This window comes from Taudactylus pleione, unplaced genomic scaffold (genome assembly GCF_031769625.1).
Source record: "Taudactylus pleione unplaced genomic scaffold, aTauple2 ptg000471l, whole genome shotgun sequence".
NCBI classification, from domain to species: Eukaryota; Metazoa; Chordata; class Amphibia; order Anura; family Myobatrachidae; genus Taudactylus; species Taudactylus pleione.
The window spans coordinates 1,004,840-1,024,175 of NW_028284873.1; the positions used below are offsets into that span (position 1 = coordinate 1,004,840).

The following is a 19,336-nucleotide window of genomic DNA, read 5'->3' on the forward strand; positions in this document are numbered from 1 at the left end:
TGAATTCAAGAGCGGCCTCCTGGCCACTCGCATAGCTGTGGGTGACCACCCACAGCTATAGCGAGTGGCCAAAATGATGGTCGCGATGGTCAAGACCATCACGACCATCGGGCTTGCGACAAGTCCCTTGTGGTAGGGTCTCGTCTTCCGCAAGCCCTGGAGTGCTTTTGGCTCTATCAGAGCCAAAAGCACTCCCACTGACATCACTAGTGATGTCAGTGGGGCTGGCCCCAGACGGTAGGCGTTCCCATGGGAACGCCTCCATCTGGGCAGCCACGCCTCCGGCATGCTCACCAAAGGGGGCGTGTTGTCAATCACCATCGACAGCACGCCCCCTTTGATGCGAGACCCATAACGACGGCTTGGCCATTGTTATTTGGGTCTCACGCATGCTCACAACGGAGCCGCCTCCGTCGTGTGCATTTGCACTTGGCCAACATTGACCCGCTTGCGAGCGCTCAGCGCTCACGAGCGGGTCTGAATCAGGCCCTCAGTGCAATATTCGATGGTGCGACCGATGGTGCATCTTATTAGTTTCAGTAGAAAGACCATCGGCTATTGCATTAGCGTAAAGACGCTGTCTCGGCTGCAATAGCATCTACCTCTGAACCAGGCCCAGAATATGTTTCCCTAGAGATCCATAATTAATGGAAACATTTAATTAATTTGATATATGTTAATTTATTTTTAGACTGCTTGATTTAAGCAAAACTATCAAAAACATAAGTTGTTTAGAATTTAAGTGAATATTCTTGTTCCTTTTTAAACAAAAGATGCACACACTCTAGATTACAGTTAGGGCCTCATTTATACTTTGATGCATTTTTGCTCCAGACATTTATGTATAGATTCTGTTGCAAAAGATTTTGATAATATGAGATTAATTTGAGATGTTTTTAGTAGTGATTTCCTTGTGCCCTGGTTGGTCAGTCCAACACTGATCAGTTGGACTTTGTTTCACTGGCCCTAATTCAAGGGCAGCTACTAAACACTACTTTGCATAAGGAGACTCAACAGACAGGGGGGAAGTTACCTGTGAGCGATTTGCAGTGCCCTCAATTCATAATATGCCATGCAGTAGTGCCCTCAGTTCATAATATGCCAAGCAGCATTCCCCCCAATTCCTAATATGCCATACACTAGTGCCCCAATTAATAATGCCACTCAGCAGTGCCCCAATACATAATTTGTAACACATCAGTGCCCTCTATACATGATAAGCCACATATTAGTGCCCCAATACATGATATGCTGCACATCAGTGTTCCCAGTACATAAATATGCCACGCAGCAGTGTCTCCAATTCATTAAGTATACAATAACACATGTAAATATATGTACTTGTATTTATCTTAGACCAGGCTGATGATGAGGCAGTCAGAGGCTGTGGATTTAGCGGGATCTCAGCAGGAAGTGAGGCATCCAAGCCCAAGTGCCCAGTCTCTTAGTACAGGAGGCAGAGTGGCATAAACATCCTCCAATCCAAAGGTTTCTCATCCAGAGCTCAGCATTGCACTCCAAAAGGGTGCATGGCACATTCTTCCGTCTGCTAAAACAACCTAGTGTGAACACTACACATATTGGGTCTCATTCATACCTGGTCACAAGCACTGAGCGCTAGCAACCGGGTCGATGGTTAGGCCCTGCGCACGTGCAGCGGCCGCACTGCGCGTGCACAAGCTCGGGCCGGCTGTCAATGTTGATCGACAGCTCGGCCCGTTTTGTAGGCGGGGCGGGGGGGGTGGTTTCACAAACTGAGTCGTTCCTTAAGGAACGCCTACCATTTTGTGGGCGGCCGCACTGACATCAGCAGTGATGTCAGTGGAGAGCTTCCTGCTCGATCAGAGCAGGAAGCTCCCTGGGGCTTGCGGCTGCCGAGACCCAACCTTAGGGTCTCGTCGCAAGCCCCGATGGCCGCGATGGTATTGACCATCGCGACCATCACCCTGGTCGGTCGCTAAGCTGTGGGTGGTAACCCACAGCTTAGCTAGCGACCAGGAGGCCGCACTTAAAAATAGAAGCGGCTGCCTTCATTCAGAACGAGCGCTCGCTTCTTGCGAGCACCTCTGAATGAGGGCCCTTGTCTGTAAATCTATTAAATATTGTTGTATAACACATCCAATGACAGTGAATCAATTGTTTGTAGCTCCCAACTATACTACAAGGAAGCTATTCAATTGTTTTGAGCTACCAGCCCCTCGCTGGTCATAACGTCCACATTCTCTCACGAGAATGCATAGGATTAGACGCATTAAGCAGTTTCTCCCATGCTAAGTACTCATGACCAGCCTTAAAGCTCTACTTAATGTGGATTTCTGCTCACACCTCAGGAGGGTGCGAGCAAAAATGCATGATAATTGCAGCCTCTGGGCTGTTTGTGGAAAATAATTGAACAGCTTTAGAGGAGAGCTAAACTCCAACATACAATTGAATCACCCCCAATATGTCCATTCACCTTCACCCCCATTTACTCCTAGCAACACATTCAACCATCCTGCCAGCAGTCATTAACCAATTTCCCCCACACAGTAACCACTAACCTATTCCTGTCCAAGAACCCATTAATCAATCCCCCCATGAGCACCCAGCAGCCATTAGCACATTAATTTGCCTATCAGCTCCAATATAGCTCCCCTCACACAGCACCCATTACTACACCCATGTGGACCTTAATCTGACTCTGACCAGCGCAGTTGAGCATTGCTCACATATGCAAAGTGGGCGTTGCAGGGTTAGCTCAGTTCATCGCACAGAGGACTGGTTCCAGCTGACATTTGCATATTTTCACACTAGCGAATCTGTGACAAATCGCAGCCGCGCATGAACTGCGTGCACATCGGATTTAGGCCTTATGCCTTTTTTGCTAGAAACTCAGAAAGTATTTAGAACTTACTTTAATTATTGTATTAATAAATGTATGAATTGAAAGTCAGTTGGTTATTTTTGAATACATTGCATCTTCAACTGGAACTGGTTTGTTAGTGTTTGCAATGGATTTAAAATGTTAAATTAGTATTTGTATTGGTGAAAATTGCAGATAATTAATAGGGGAATATTTCTTAGTATGCTTATTAAGCTTATTCATTATACTGTGGAATGTATACTGAGTGGTGCCAAGTAACAGTTTACAGACACTGCTGTAAACAAAGGGATTCCGAGGTGTATTAATGCCTCTTGTAATAGTCAATGAATACAGAAACATAATACAGGTTCAGAATCCGTTTCCAATCATACGGTAGGTTATATTGTATTTGCACATTGTTGGTTTGGGAACGAAGCCACTCTTGGCTTAGAGAAAGTATTTCCTAGGATATCATCATATTTGTTTTCAAACAATTAAGTTACTTCAATAAGATTATGCAACTTAATGCATCTTTCCTGTGTCATTGAATACTATACTACACCTATTTCTGCACTACCACCTAACTTGGTGAATCCTCATACAGCCATTTTATGCAGGCTCTATGGGCTGAATACAATTCAGTACGATGATGAATAGCCGCGGGATGGAGCTCCCGCAGCTATTCAATACGACGTGCTGTTTGCCTGGTCGGGAATTGGTCAGAGAATGCTGGTTCTCACAACTTAACCTGGGTGTTAAGGCACGGTAACCGGCATTCTCTGATTAAAGTGGCGGGCACGTGGCTGTTAGCACCTCGTTAAGCCGGCAAACAACTGCGCGCCCGGCACTTTTGTTGGATTTCTCCTTGCATCCCCAGGGGGGTGCGAGAAGATATCCTTTAGCTGCCCAAATAGCGAGGTGTTTTGAATAGCTTCAGGAGCTCCCTCCGGCGTCTATTCATCATCGCACTGTATTGAATTCAGCCCTATGATTGTTCCCACAGCACCTGCTGAAAAAGCAGCGATATATGGTGCGCCACCATCATTTTAAAAAAAGGCAAATAAATAGATTTGCATTAAAGATCCTGCCAGGATGATCACTGATCAGAGCTGCTGAAAAGAATCTTCTTGGGGCTCCCACTAGGCTGTACCTCCAGTCTTTGCATAAGCTATGTGCGCGGCTTGGAGGTTTCCTTGTGGATCTGCTACAGTTCCAGCTGGTGCTTATCATGTAGCTTGCATATGCATTTTGACCCCTTTTGAAGCTAAGAGCTATGAGGTATGCAGTAACCAGCCTGGAGGAGAGAATGGCACATACACTTCAGCTTCAGAGCAGCAAGGTTTACAGGATTTCCTGTCCTGCTTGACAATGAGCAAATAGGGGCCTGCATAGTAGTTCATGAATGTTAATAAAATAAAAAAAAAGTAATTGAAATTGCACACCAAATGAGACTACAAAAAAAGTAATGCAATGACTATATGTCCTAGCAGCAAAGGTCATTTAGGATCACAGTTGAAGGCATGTCGGACGTAATTGGTACCGCATTGTGTGCATGTGTTTGTTTGTAATATACTTGCCTACACTCCTGGAAGTCGCGGGAGCTGACAATTTTTCGGGTAGCCCCTCGTACCCTCAGAAGAGTAGACACTTCTCCCGCATCCCATCCACTTTCTAGTGAAGTGGGCAGAATGGGGAGAAACGTACCTGGAATCTGCGGTCCATTATTAGGGGGTGGGGCTTAATCATAATTGCGACTATTGGTCCCACCCCCTATTAAAATATGCGTGATTCACGGGATTTCGCTGTTACAGGGTGGGGCCTAATGACGCTGATAGTCCTGCCCCGCCCCCATCACTGCCTGACTGCTGACTCTCCCTGGGCTTCTCCCGCGGAGAACAGATCAAAAGTCGGTAAGTATGGTTTGTCTGCATCCCTGTGGCTGGGCTTTCCCATCCGTAGGCCTGGCTTCTTAGCTGTAAATTCTTTCAGCCTTATCCTTGGTGCAAAAGAAAAGAACTGTTATGTATAGTCCACATTTCAATGACATGCCATCAGTGACCATAGCCTAAGTGAGAACAAACTATTGCCACCCAGTTACGCCCCTTCAGTGTGCCCACAAAGATGGTTCAATTCTGCGTACACCATTATATTTTTGAATACTGAACCTGGCAGATATGTTATCTAAAGAATCTGGATTCTGGATTCTGAGAAAATAAGCAGAAACACACATCTGTAGTTTTAAAAAATACCTCAGAGAATATATTTTTAACATTTATTTTTAGTGTTTATGATTATTTTTTTCAATACCCCTGCATCACCAAGCCACCTACACTTAGGGCCGTATTGAATTAGGTGTGAAAATTCACATTTGGCGAAAAGCGTTCGCAGGTGCAAACTTTTCACGTATAAATATATATCACGCTATTCAATTGCCGCAGTGTTCGCTTGTGAGAAAACTCCACAGACAGAAACCAGTGAAAAGTTTTCACCATCTCAGAGCAGGTGAGAAAATGTGCAAAATCCTTATTTTGGCTAAAAGTGTGGGGACTTGGTCCAGAACCCCCCTAATGACTATTTAGGCAGAATGTATTTTTAAATTAGCTCAATTCCCCTTAATAATGACATGTAAGTTTTGGGGTGAAAATAAGTGTTGGAAAATGGGCATAAAGTACTGAGTCAGGTATCTTGGGTGCTGTATGGATGGGACAGGTGTTGTTAGGATTGCAGGTGGCTGCAGCAGGTGTATTTATTATATTTTTTAAAACTGCACTTTATAGACACAAAAATATACTAGCGCCCAGTTTAATTTACCCCCAATTTAACTACAGCAATTATTTTCTCCAAAAAAAATATTGCTTTTTCTCATTTTCTAAACGTATGCAAATATGCATATAACAGCCAATTTAAGAACCCCAAATACTTTTATTAGGGCTATTAATACACTTCTATATTGATTTCCGGTGTCAGTTAGGCTTTTAATGGGGTACATACTGATTTCCCCAAAATGTGCTGTACTTTTCTCTAGTTTCGCCATACGCAATTATCGTATGTATGCATTTTCACATCTTTTGTAATCGGATAGGGCCAAAAGCGGGAGTGCGTATTACAAAAATATTCAAAAAGATCGTATCAAAACTGGCGAAACTTTGCCCTGTGAAAGCTTTTCACCAAACGCAACTTATCGCACCTAATTAAATACTGCCCTTAGTATGAGCCAACTTGCTAGCATCTGCAGTATAGTATAGGAATGTCCACATCTTTTTCTGTGAAATTTGTTACCTTCCTTAAAAGAACAAAATGTGACATAAAAACAACTTTGTTTTTCGTTTGGCTCATATTGTATAATGTACTTTCCCATGCTACTTTACAAATATACCCCCATATCTATTCTGTGAGTATAAATGTATAGAGTGATACCTAATATACCTAATATATATTTACACGGTCATAATAAAGTATATGTACATTTTTATAGGTTGTTGGGGTTTTTTCTCCATGTTATTCTATTTGTTTTAATTTTTTTACTTTTTCTCCCCCCTTAAAGAAACAATGTAAGTTTTAGCTGAAGTTGCGATTGCAGCCTCCAACTGTAAAGCCAAGTAGGAGGATTCTGTACACAATCCAATCACAGATAAACTAAAGGGGCCTACCCATTAGATGACTTTGTGAACAATCGCACCAAATCCAGGAGATCTTTGTTGCATTGTTCACAAAATCATGTAATGGATAGCTGACAAGGACCAGAGATGCACGTCCACGCTGGGTCCTTGCCAACCCCGACTATCTACTGAACATGCCCGTCAACCTGATGACTCTCGTCAGGTTCTGCATGTTCAGAGATAGTAGGTCGGGCTCCTGCACTGAATGGCGTTCAGTGAACGCCGTTCAGTGCGGGCACCGCACCTTGGCGACCTGAAGGTCTGAACGCTAGACGTTCAGTCTTTCAGGTCGCCTAGTGGATCGGCCCTTTAACTGAGTTGATAGTACAATTGTATAACTGGGAGAACTAGCCATATATTGTCCATATGTCTCTTCAATGCCCGCATGTTCAAACTGGGGACAACATTCTACCAAAGAGGGTAATAGTGGGAGTTCAAAAACAGCTGAAGAGTATAGATGGAGAGAGATAGACATCCCTGCTCAGGGGTTTCCGCAATGCGTTGCAGTCCCACTCTAAAATGAGTTAATGCAGTGGGAATCATCACTGCAGATGGAGGTCTATATGCATTATCACCACCATTCTTACCAGGGAAAGCACTGCAGCCCACTAGTGGCTGCTTTCTAATAATCCCTTCAGATCTTGAGTTACACAGAACTCTATGGGCTTGATCCAATTAGCCGTGATGATCTCAGCACTAGGTGCACTTATGCAAATTTGCATAAAAGTGCTCTTTGTGACCTCAGTGTGACAGATGTTGAGGAGAGTACTCTACGCTGTCTCCAGATTGCTGCTGGTGCTGCTGCAGGGTCCCCACAGTAACGGAGGTGCCTTGACATTACATGTGTGAACTCCGACCTACTGTGCTACTCTGCCTCTCCATCCTACATTGAGATACAGTAGGACATGTCCCTGAGTGTCTCCTGAGGGAGACTGTGCCTTAGAAACTTAATGGTCTACTTATGCAACACTGTGTCACTACTGCTGGGTGTTACATTCAATCCACTGCCAGTGCTGAGTGTATGTGCAGGTCTGTGCTAAGGGACTATGCTAAGTGATGTGGGTCTTACTGCAGTGTACCTAAAAAAATCTACTGCACCTACAATGGCAGTCATTGGGTGTAAAGCATATACCTATATATCTAAAGAAAAGTGACTCAAGTCCATCTCATGAATTATGCTTTAATATTGTCAAGGGAGAAAAGGATACAGATTGTAGGACATTTACATGCAAAAGCTCATCAATTTAGGAGACATAATCTTCCAAAAGAGAGCTTCAATCAAACACAAGATGAATATTACACCACTAAAACTTGTGATGCTATGCAGCTGTTCATATGCCAACAGCTGGAAGACAATTGAGACCACAGACACAAGTGATCAATCACACAGCAAGATCTCTATGAGGAGCAACAAAAGGCAAAATGCTTAGAAGATACAGTGAGCAATCTGCTAACTTTGGACCTGATTCAGCATGTATCACTATTGTGATCGCAGCTGTGATTACGCATGCAGTTCTGCTGCGAAAAGATGCTAATGTTTGCAACTGCATAGCCATCATAGAAACGACCACTACCGAATTCTCACATCCGTAATACCTCGCAGTCCTGCATATACATCGGTAACATCAAGTAGCATCGGACCCTCACGCAGAATTACAGCAGTGAGTACTCAAGCTGTATATATCGTTGCAGTGGCTATTTTATGCACGCCATGTAACGGTGTTCAAGCGGACAGACATGCCTGCATTTCTCCGACCACTCCCCCGTCAACACCCCCATATGCTGACGTCCCATCACTCACTCTGCGATGGCTTTCTATCTGCATATGTGATTGCAGTGCGATCGCAATGCTAACCTGCTCACGCGCACTGTGGTGCATACGCATGTGCAGTACGCACCATCGGCTGATTTGCATACACGGTTGCAATTGCAATCCATGATGAATCAGGCCCCTTGTTTGCTGTGAACCACAATCTATGCAAAAGCAAAGTCAAGCAGCAATTGGGACAGATGGAAATCAGCCATAGATACACAGCTTACAACTTTAAACAATAATGACATCATTGTGGAAAGGCTGATCAACCAAAATACAGTAAAAAAACAAGTGGGTCTACAGCAAGAAACTAAACACAGATGGAAGCTTTGCTCGCTATAAAACCCTTGTTGTAGATACAGTGCTTGCTTGTCTGTGGGATCGGGATTGTGGTCTGTTATTTTGCCAAGACCAAGCCCCCTGGATGCCTAACTGGAGACGGGGACCGACCAGCCATGGAGAAGGTAAGTATGTAGTGTGACTGTGTGTGAGTGGTTAATAAAGGATTACCATATTTTGTGTGTCTTATCTTTTTTTAAATATTTTATTTCAGTGGGGGTACAGGTGCAACTGGGCCCTTACTGTCCGGGCATGATGGCACTTGTGGTTCCCCAGCTGCAGCCATACCGAGGCAGGCTTGCTGGGACCTGTAATCCCACTGTAAAGAACAATAGTTTTGACTATTAATCATATATTAACCCTGTACTTACCACCACCAGGGGTGCAGGGAATAGCCTCGGGCTTCACTCCAGCCCTGGGGTATCTTTGGGAGATGTATTCTTTTTTTGAAGGGTTCTCCACTTTCCAAGGAATCCCAGGGCTAAGGTGACCAGTTTGGGGCTGGTTAATGTGATAGCATATGGACCTGGTGATGTGTGTGTCCCTGCTATGCATTACCTCCTGGCTGATTGAGCCTGGTGCTGGTTACTGGAAGTACTGGGGAACCTCATGCCATTTTTTTTCCTGAATTTTCAGTACCTGAATGAGCTGGTTCTGCTATTTTCTAAATTTTAACCCTTTATTTACACAGTCATACACAAAATCACTGTACAGATCATGCTGATCTGTGCAGTGCTCAGCGAAGTCTGTTGAGAGGGGTCAAAACAACTGAAATCGCACACGATATAACACAATCAGTTTCACCATCAGATCAAAATAGACAGGCAAACACGATTCTTTGTAAATCTGTGATTTTATTTTAAAAAAACTCATGCAAATCCCTGCGATGTACAACGTGTTTTTTCACAGCCAAATACGAATTTTAGTAAATTTACCCCAATGGCTTTTTGATCAGGATGAATCACCTCTGATTGATACGCTAAAGATTTTACATCACAAGTTAAAGAGATTATTATTACCAGTTATAAAAGCACACTCATATTTCGCAGCACAGAGAATATTTGGCTATTCACATCAGTCCCTGCCCCAGTGGAGTTTACAATCTATATTTTCTACTACATGTACATACATCCAAGAGTTCAATTGTTTGTCAGGAGCCAATTCATTTACCAGTATATTTTTGGATTATGAGAGGAAACTGACACAAACACAGGGAGAATATACAGACTCCACAAAGTTAGGGCCATCTCTGGGTGGCATCTGGGCCGCAATAATGCAAATGTAGGCAAAAGATGTTGGATCCTATTCTGAATTGTGCATATTATTATTATGCTTTATTTATATGATGCCACAAAGGTTCCGCAGCGCCTTACACAGTACATAAATGAGCACACGAGGAAAAACAGTTAATAGTAATACAAAACAATGTAGGACAAGGACATGGTTTATAAACATAGCTGGATAACACAAGCAGCAGGACATGAGCAACCAGGTGTTAGGTGCCGTTGTGGGGAGTTAGGAGTAAATTATACTATAAGTACGGGGAGGAGAAGCACATGAGGGACAAGGGCCCTGCTCGTGAGAGCTTACATGCTAAAGGGGAAGGGCAGGCAGACAGGGGCGACACAGATGGGATAGATAGTGAGGAAGGAGCATGGAGCAGTGGGTTAGGATATGTGCTGCGGAATGTGTGTGTTTAAGATGACCTGATGTTATGTCAAAATTAAGTCCTTCATTCATCTATCTCTATGACAGAATATAGATTTTGATTATGTGTTATTTAAATGAGATGTACAAAATAAAGTTGTAGCACTTTAATTATTGTGTGTTACATTTTAGCATCTAAATACATCCGAATAAAACATTAATATATTATGAGACTGTCCTGCCATCCTAATACAGTAGTGACTACTTTAGTCCCAGCTGCTGGTTGCTATGCCATGCTCCTGTGAGTGGGTACATCTCACATGCTAGACCCACCCACAAATGGGTGCAGCCATGCCCAACATGCTGTGGTCCCACAGGATGTTGCTGTATCCGGGCCCAGAATTTCTCTTGGCAGTGCTGGAGGTGACAGGCAGAACCAGAAGGGCATAGTGGTGGGGTAACAAGGCTATGGAGAGAGGGAGGTGGTTGGGTTGTGGAGGGACAGGAAAGGTGAGGGAAAGAAGCAGAGGGTTGGAAAGCAGACTAATGGGAGAAAATAGGGGGAACAGCAAGCAGAGGAGACAAGAGGGGGAGGATAGGGATGGATAAAGTAGAGGATTATGTGGACATTGAATATAGGGGTTGTTTGAAGTCAGGGTGTTCATGCTGTGGACAAGGTAGTAAGTGAGATGAAAACTGGAGTGGAGGCTGTGTGATATAGAGACAGTGTGGATTAAAGTTGTTAAATGTTCAAAAATACAGATAAAAGAACAGCGCTGCTAATGTATGAGCGCAGCTCAAAAAGTGATATATAAAGGAGGTGTGTTAATAGTGCGAGAAGGAATTAGTTATTAAACAAATGATTAAAGTGGATAGTTGTGACGCAATGGGAAAAGGCAATACAAACAAGAATTTATGTAGTAAGAAGGCAAAAGTTTCAATGTACCGAGTCAATCCAGTCCAAAGTGTTATGATAATCAACAAAGATCAATCAAGAAGAGCAGCATGCAGATAGGGGAGTACTTGCAATGTCCAAGCAGTGAGTGCAGTAAGGAGTTTCCTGGATATTCATAAAGCAGAAGATGGTGATTTTGGTGATTTTGACACATATATATGTCGCTTGTTGTCGTTCAGAAAGTGTTCTGGTTTTCAGTTTGCTTTCCCTCAGTTTGCCTCCAGTTTAACTCCGGCGTAGCTCCAACTTAGTTATGAAATTGTAATTACATTTATAATCTAACACTTTTCATCTAACACAGCCTACGCCTATGAAGCCTTAGTGAGCACATATGACAAAGGGATGCCTATTGCAGGTGGATCTCTTGCAGGTTAGATGTAAGTACTAGGGTAGACAGCTGCATTTGAGAGTGGAAATAGTGGGGCAGCACAACACGTACACATGAAGTTGTGTGCAAAGATGCATTAGCATTTCATTAGCAAGATATCTGCATTCCAAATGAGGTCACTTATGAAGTTGCGCGCAATTCAGAATCAGGTGCTTTGTCTCCTTGCGAGTGTAACGTAACCCCTGCTTACTGATCTTCTATAATACCTTTCTTAGGATTTGCAGGGCTACACAGGCCTTGTCACTGTCTCACATTGGCGATGCCTCCACCCGAGTCAATAAGCTTTGTCTAGGTTGGTGAAAGAGGGGTTAGCTTGGGAAACCCCCTATTTTAATATATAGGCTATATGATGGACACAAATTACACACCTAAATTATTTATATATGGGACCAAGAATAATAACTTTATTATAATGGATAATTTGGGGACAGAGAGTCCTAGAGAAATAAGTTATTTTGTGAATATTATATTATGCGCTGAATCTAGTACAATAATAGCAAATTTTTAGTAACAATAGTTAAAACATAAACAATGAATGCTTAGAATATCTACAAAGACCTATTTAAACTCCACACCCCATGATTATATACTTATATATTATACTTAGGTAGATAACTGTTACACCTTAAGCATATTATAACCTTTTACCTGCTATACCATAAACATAGCCCACTCTGTTTACCCTAAGTTGTATGACTACCGGTCTATATAATCAGTCCAGATCCACAGTTCTGATTTTGTTTTAGACAATGGCCGTATTCAATTAGACGCGAAAAGCCGAGATCCGCAAAAAAGTATTGCTGATTGTGTCTTTTCGCCTGTTGGAAACTTATCTCCATATTCAATTTCACCCGCTTTTCACGTACACGGAAAGTCAATGCAATGTAATAGGCGAAAAATATTCGCCTCTGAATAGCAGGAGAAAAGAAGTGCCAAATTTTTATTTTGGGGTGCAAAGGTGGGGAAACCACTCAGAACCCTTGGGACAGACCCCCAAAGGACGTAAAAAAAATCCTGAAAAAAACTTAATAACACCTTTCATTCTGGGGGCAAAAAAGCACAAAGTGGGGGGACAACTTAAAAAACTAGCAAAATAAGGTTCTGGGGTGCTCTAAGAAGGGGTGAAGTGTTTTTGGGATTGCAGGTGCTTTTAAGAGGGAGGAATTTCACTTTTATTAAAACTTCACTTTAGAGACTTTAAAAGATGCTAGCACCCATTTTCAGGTACCCCAAATTTGCTCCAAAAAATACTGCTTTATGCCATCCTTTACCACTTGTGCAAAGACTACTACATTGATCCCCAATGTTTCTGCATCTTTTTGGAGGTTTCAGGCTGATTTCCTTGATTCTGACACCACTTTCCGCCTTTTCTGACTTAGCGTGTCACCGTTTTCATGTCTTTTGGAATTGATTGGAATTGAATAGGGCGAGTAGAGGGGATGCGCACGATAAGTTTCCGCAGCCAAAAGACGCGTTGTAGGCTAAAAGTCCGGCAGGCGGGAACTTTATCACGGGTGCAAACTAATTGAATACCGGCCAAATAGTCACTTGTCCTAAACCATCTATGCTACAGCTGTGGAGATTGAAGGATCAGTTAAGTTTTACTTTCCCAAAGTGCATATTCCAATAACTCTGGTTCAGGTTATTAGAGATGTGCACTGATCCCCATGTTTTGGTTTTGGTTTTGGATCTGGATCTCCCCTGGGATCTGGATGGGTTTTGCCAAAACCTCACCTCCGTGTTTTGTTTTTCGGTTTTGGTTTTGGATCTGGATTTTTTCTTAAAAAATCATAAACACAGCTAAAATCACATAAAATGGGCCTTTTTTTTGTTCCTACAGTATTATTAACCTCAATAACATTTATTTCCCCTCGTTTCCAGGCAATTTTGACCACCTAACAGCTCACTATATTGTTTTCATTCCAGTTTAGGCCCAAAATTTGCAGCAAGCTAGCTGGCTGGAGAAGCTAAGCGGCAGCAGTGGGCGGCACAAACACATGGCAGTTCAACTCCAAACAATGCACATCAGGAAACACTTTTATTATTCAAGAGAGGCCTATAGAAGTGGTGGCTGCGCTGACACAGCTGGTTTATTATGTGTGACAGTTCCGGAGAAAGCGGTGCGGAGGTCTATCAAGAAAGTGAGAAAATGGAAAAACCATTTATGTTGATCCCGCTAACCCTGCTGTGTCACCACAGAACAGTGAATGTTACAGCCCATTGAGATTATTTGAGAGGTTTGTGGTAGAAACTGCATTTAACACACAAAGTACAGTTGATCTCCGTGCTGAACTCTCCTCATGTGAAATGGCAGACAGAGCATTCTCTGGATAACCATATTTCTAAAAATCAGAATGCACTTACTCTGAACAATACCTCAGTGATGGAGAAAATATGCTGGATGCTGAACAGAGTCTCTACTGTTAAAACTAAGAAAGAAGACCAAACTTGCCAGCTGCTTGGATACTGGAATGCAGATTCCAAAGAAGTACAGATACTGGATGAGCTGGAAAGTTGTTCTGACCAGATGGGTCAGGGAGAGCACATTCTCATCCATGATGATGATAGTGACATAATACGTGAAGAGGATGGAGAACAATCTCGGACACACTTAACCTCTATGCTCGATACAAAAAGGACAAGAGACCTGTTGGCAAGTCCAGAATCCCTAAACATATCACAGCCCATAGGAAAGTCAAAAAAGAAAATGTGTAAAAGAATGAAGACTCTCTCCTCCCTGATGCTGGCTTCAGGCAAGTCACCTAAAGAGATTCTGACCACCACAGTACAGACTCTATATGAAGTTCTGCTGAAGAGATTTCAGGAGACAAAAAATCTTGATGTGCATCTGGAAAAATGTAAAAAAATTGGCAAAGAATGTAGAGAATGAAATTTACAACCACTTGTATAATACTGGTGTGAGGTACAAAAATAAGTACAGAAGTTTCCTCTTCAATCTGAAAGACCCAAACAATAAGATTTTCTTTCACTGTATGGTACTAGGGGAGATTACCACACAATGTCTTGTTCAGTTGAGCTCAACAGAAATGGCTGGACTGGAGCTGACAAATTGGAGAAACCAAGAGAGACAGCATACTCTGTAGATCATTGAGAAAGCAGAAAAAGAGTTCCACCACTAGTGGCAGATGACTAAACTCACACACAAAGGTTTAATAGAAATAGATACAACACCAGATCAGATGTTTACCCTGGAGGATCTGTCTGATTCATCATGGTGCCCCCAAGATTGGGCAAATTCTACCAAAAGAGAGACTGACACCACGGCTAAACATAAGAGTCACCTTCTGGATGTGAATTGTCTCATTTGCATGGGGAAAACCCAACCCTCAGATGAGATGGATCTCAGCCAGTGGACAACCTTGAAATCACCATTAAAAAGTCACAATGGAAGACTACAGTGTGGAGAATCTTTCTTCACAGTTAGGAGAGGCCTCAGAGAACACGAAAAAAGATGCTCTAGGTGCTGAACTTCAAGGGATTTCTCCATCATGTTCTGCAGTGTGGAAAGGTTTCAATCACATATTTTCTATAAAGCAGTTCAATGTTACAGCCTTCAAAGTGTCTGGCTATAACACTCACCTTTTCCAGGAATTACCAAAGACTATTACAAGCCAAGGATTCATCTGTCCGGAATCTATCTGGGAATTCATGGATCGTATTTGGCCTGAATGCACTAAGACATCCAGTGATTCTGTCACTATGTTCTGTAGCCGACTTTATTCCTACCTGAATCGCAAAATGAAATACGGAATAGTAAGCACAGACAACATGGAGGCCTTTTTTATTCCGCTGCCTGCATGCCAACCAATACCTCCCAGACTACATCCACTGTGGGGACCAGGTCTTGATAATGACCATCCTCATTTGTTGCTAGACCTTCTTCTTCCAAACCATCCATCCTGGACTTCCTGTCCAAAAAGGGTGAGCAGGGTACAGAAAGAGGAGCTAGATGTCCCCGATGACATTTTCTTCATCTATAATAGATAGATGATGTGGAGAGAGAAGAGCTTCAGATGTTTTAACAGGGGCTCCCACCTATTTGGCTTCTCTCCAGAGAGCAGAGCTCTGTTCCTCAGGAAATGTCTATGCCTGAGCTGATAGGTAGTCTCTGTCTGTTGTTCACACCTTTTAGGAGATGGTAATCCAAAATAACAACAACTATAATAATAATGTGTCCAATGATATCCAGCCTGATTCCTTAACAGCAACATGGCCAACTCATAACATGACACCCAGTTTGCAGCCTCATCTTCCTTATGACACTAATCCAGTCGCCATGGTTGATCAATCAGCCATGTGTGGTCCACCCAATTTTTGGCCTTATACATTCTAACATCATAATAACACACTAGACTTATAAGCTTTACTTTTGTTTACGTTTTTGAATAGAACAGTTTTAGAATTTATGATGTCCACTCTGTAGGTTTGTAAATAAATATAGGTTTTAGTTTTTTCGAGCATATAACTTTATAAGCTGTTAGGATAACATTTCTGCTATGTTTAAGATATAAAAAAAACTTTTTGCAACCCAATAACTGAAAAAAAGTTTTCATTTCAATATTCATGCAGCCCTTGACAGACAGCAGCACAGCACCCCTGCACAGCTACGCCGATGACACGTGTGGCTAACACGCACACAAAAAAATAGTTTATTTTTTGGGCAGCAGCCGCTCAACAGACAGGAGCACAGCACCCCTACACAGCTACGCCGATGACAGTGACAGCCAGGTGTGGCTGACACGCACACAAAAAAATGTTTTTATTTATTTTTGGGCAGCAGCCCTTCGACAGACAGGAGCACAGCACCCCTGCACAGCTACGCCGATGACAGTGACAGCCAGGTGTGGCTGACATGCACACAACTTTTTTTTTTTATCATTTTTTGCCAGCAGCCCTCGACAGACAGCAACACAGCAACCCTGCACACCTACGCTGATGACAGCTGTGGCTAACACGCCACACAAAAATATGTGTTTATTTTACTTTTTTTTAACACTGGGGTGAACCCCTGAAAAGAGGCAGCAGCCCCGTGACACACAGCAGCACAGCACCCCTACACTGACGACAAGTGTGGCTAAGCTAACACTAATTTTTGTTTATTTTTTTCACACTGGGGGTGTGTGAAGACTAGAGCACCCATGAAGGACAGAGCAACCCCTGGACAACACAGCACTACAGCCAGCCAGCCCCTATGGACAGGACAAGTATTGTCCAACAGCCAGCCCCTATGGACAGGACAATGACAGCCAGCCAGCCCCTATGGACACGACAACAGCCAGCTTGCCAGCCCCTCTATAGACAACAGCCAGCCAGTAACAAGTATTAAGTATTGACAATATAACAACAGCACAGCTCCCAGCTCCCTCTCTCTTCACTCTCCACAGCCGGAATGAAAAATGGCGGTGAATCGCGGGACCTTTATAGAATCCAAAACCCGCGAGAATCTGAAAGCGGGAAGGTGACGTTTTGCCTCGTTTTCAGATCCGAGTCAGGCGGGAGAACCCAAGCCGACTCGTATCTGCCTCGGGTCCCCAAAGTTCGGGTGGGTCCGGTTCTCAGGGAACCGAACCGCTCATCTCTAATATATATGCATATATACTGTATATAGATATATTTTTCTTTTCAGATAAATATAGGTTCGTCTATCACTTGCAGATGTTGTGATGACACAAAAATAGGACTCCTATGCATCCAGGTAAATATAGCAGTGTAATTTAACCCTTTCCTTCCGTGGATTATATGCTACAGTACTTCTATGCAGCTCTGCCTGAAGGATGCCTCTCCTGAGGTAACATACTGTAAGTAATCCTCACAGAAAGGTCCTGGCAGTAGATAACCAACCGTAATATTGAAGTTCATATGCCTGCCCTGTCACAGGTTGCTTGTGCTTTGAACTGCAGACAGCATACATCCAGCCACATGTATATATATATTTTACAGCAATCATCATATCATGTTAGTGAGGTGGAGAGCTGTGGAGGAATTTATTTCTCAATATAACTGTTCGCAGTCTGCAGTGTCTATAGTGGGTTTTTTGAGTATGCAGCCCCCTGTCATAATTTGGTGTATGATGCTTTGACTGGGGAGTGTTCACCAAACTTTCCAGGCATCGCAGCTTCCCCCTAGTCCAGTGGTTCCCAAACTGTGCAATGTGGCACCCAGGGGTGCCTTGGGACACTTGCAGGGGTGCTTCAGGTTGGTGGTCCAACACCAAATCAAATTATTTATGGTCAGTTTAATATAAATATGCGGACTAACAGTAGCAGTAACCACATAACTGAACCTACGGATGGCAGGTAATTTACTTCACTTTACTACATTTATTTTTGAATTTCTGAATAACAAACTTTTGGCTTAGGGATGCCGTGAAAACAATGCTGATACTCTAGGGCGCCGCGGATCAAAAAAGTTTGGGAAACACTGCCCTGGTCAGTTTTTCGTCCCAGTCAGTACCATGACAAGTCTGACAGCTCTATCTCCTCCCTTTGTTCCACCCACTGGATGTAATTGGGAGTAGGGTTTATCTCTCCCTACTTCTGACAGATGGCCGATCCTCCCCTTCTCTCTACCTCACATCAGCAGCAGAGTCACTTGCTGCTCACTCAGCTGCTCCTCCTGTAAGTCTCTATCTCCATTAAAAGGAAGCACTCTGCTCCGCTTCCCAAACTTAATCTCCATCACTCATCACTCAATCTGGCCACCTCTCGAATAACACCTCCTTGCTGTCACCCGCTGAGCCCCTCCTCTCTAGGTAGCCCAGATGCCGTCTCCCTCACATTAGGGCACCTCACATCAACTGTCACTTTTCCTCTCAGTGTCCCTGTGCACAGTCTGCAGCACTGGCTCTAACCAGTTCTAGGCAGCCAGTACCTTCTGGCAGATTCTGGCCCACACCACCAGTTATATATAAATACTTATATTTAATACATATTTGTGGTACAAAAATGTATCATAACAATATTTCATCACAATGTCACCCACACTATCCCTATCTATGGTTAATTACCCCTTTTAATAACAATATATTTTAACTATTAAGCATGGATAATAAATATATAATAACATATCTCCCAACATTTGCTGAAGGCTAATCGGGATAGCCGTGCGCCAAAGGCGCGCGTGCTCCCAAAAAGGGGGTGTGGACAATAAGTAAAGGGGCGTGGCCTAGCGGCACGCCCCTTTTGCATCACTAAGAGGCGTGCCCAGCATCTCCGGGCTTCCCATCGTACCGTGAATAGATGCTGTGCGCATGCGCACAGCATCTATTCTCGCTCTGCATAAACGCTGCTCTATGCAGAGCAGAAGTGTATGCTTCCCCCAACTGCCTCCCCACCACGGGACACTACGGCCCGCGCGTGGGACAGCGGGACAGTTCCAAACAAGACGGCACTGTCCCACTGAATGCGGGACAATTGGGAGATATGTAATAATACTTATGACTCAAATTTTTACCACACAATTCATATACACATAACATATAATGCACTCAGGTCACCTATTTGTTCCGTTAACCCTAAATAGGGTTTACACAAGATACTGCATGTAACGGTTTTGCTAATAAACTTACTCCATCTACAACCTTGAAGGCAGTCTACTATATGGCTGGTGATCTAGACTGTGAACTTGTGTCCCCATATATTTACAGTATGCAGTATGCACATAACTGTAGCAC

At 43.2% G+C, this 19,336-nt stretch overlaps 1 pseudogene; it reads left to right on the forward strand.

Moving 5' to 3' along the window:
- The first annotated feature begins 13,738 nt into the window (after window positions 1-13,738).
- On the forward strand, window positions 13,739-15,997 carry LOC148504005 (SPOC domain-containing protein 1-like; annotated as a pseudogene).
- Window positions 15,998-19,336: the final 3,339 nt, after the last annotated feature.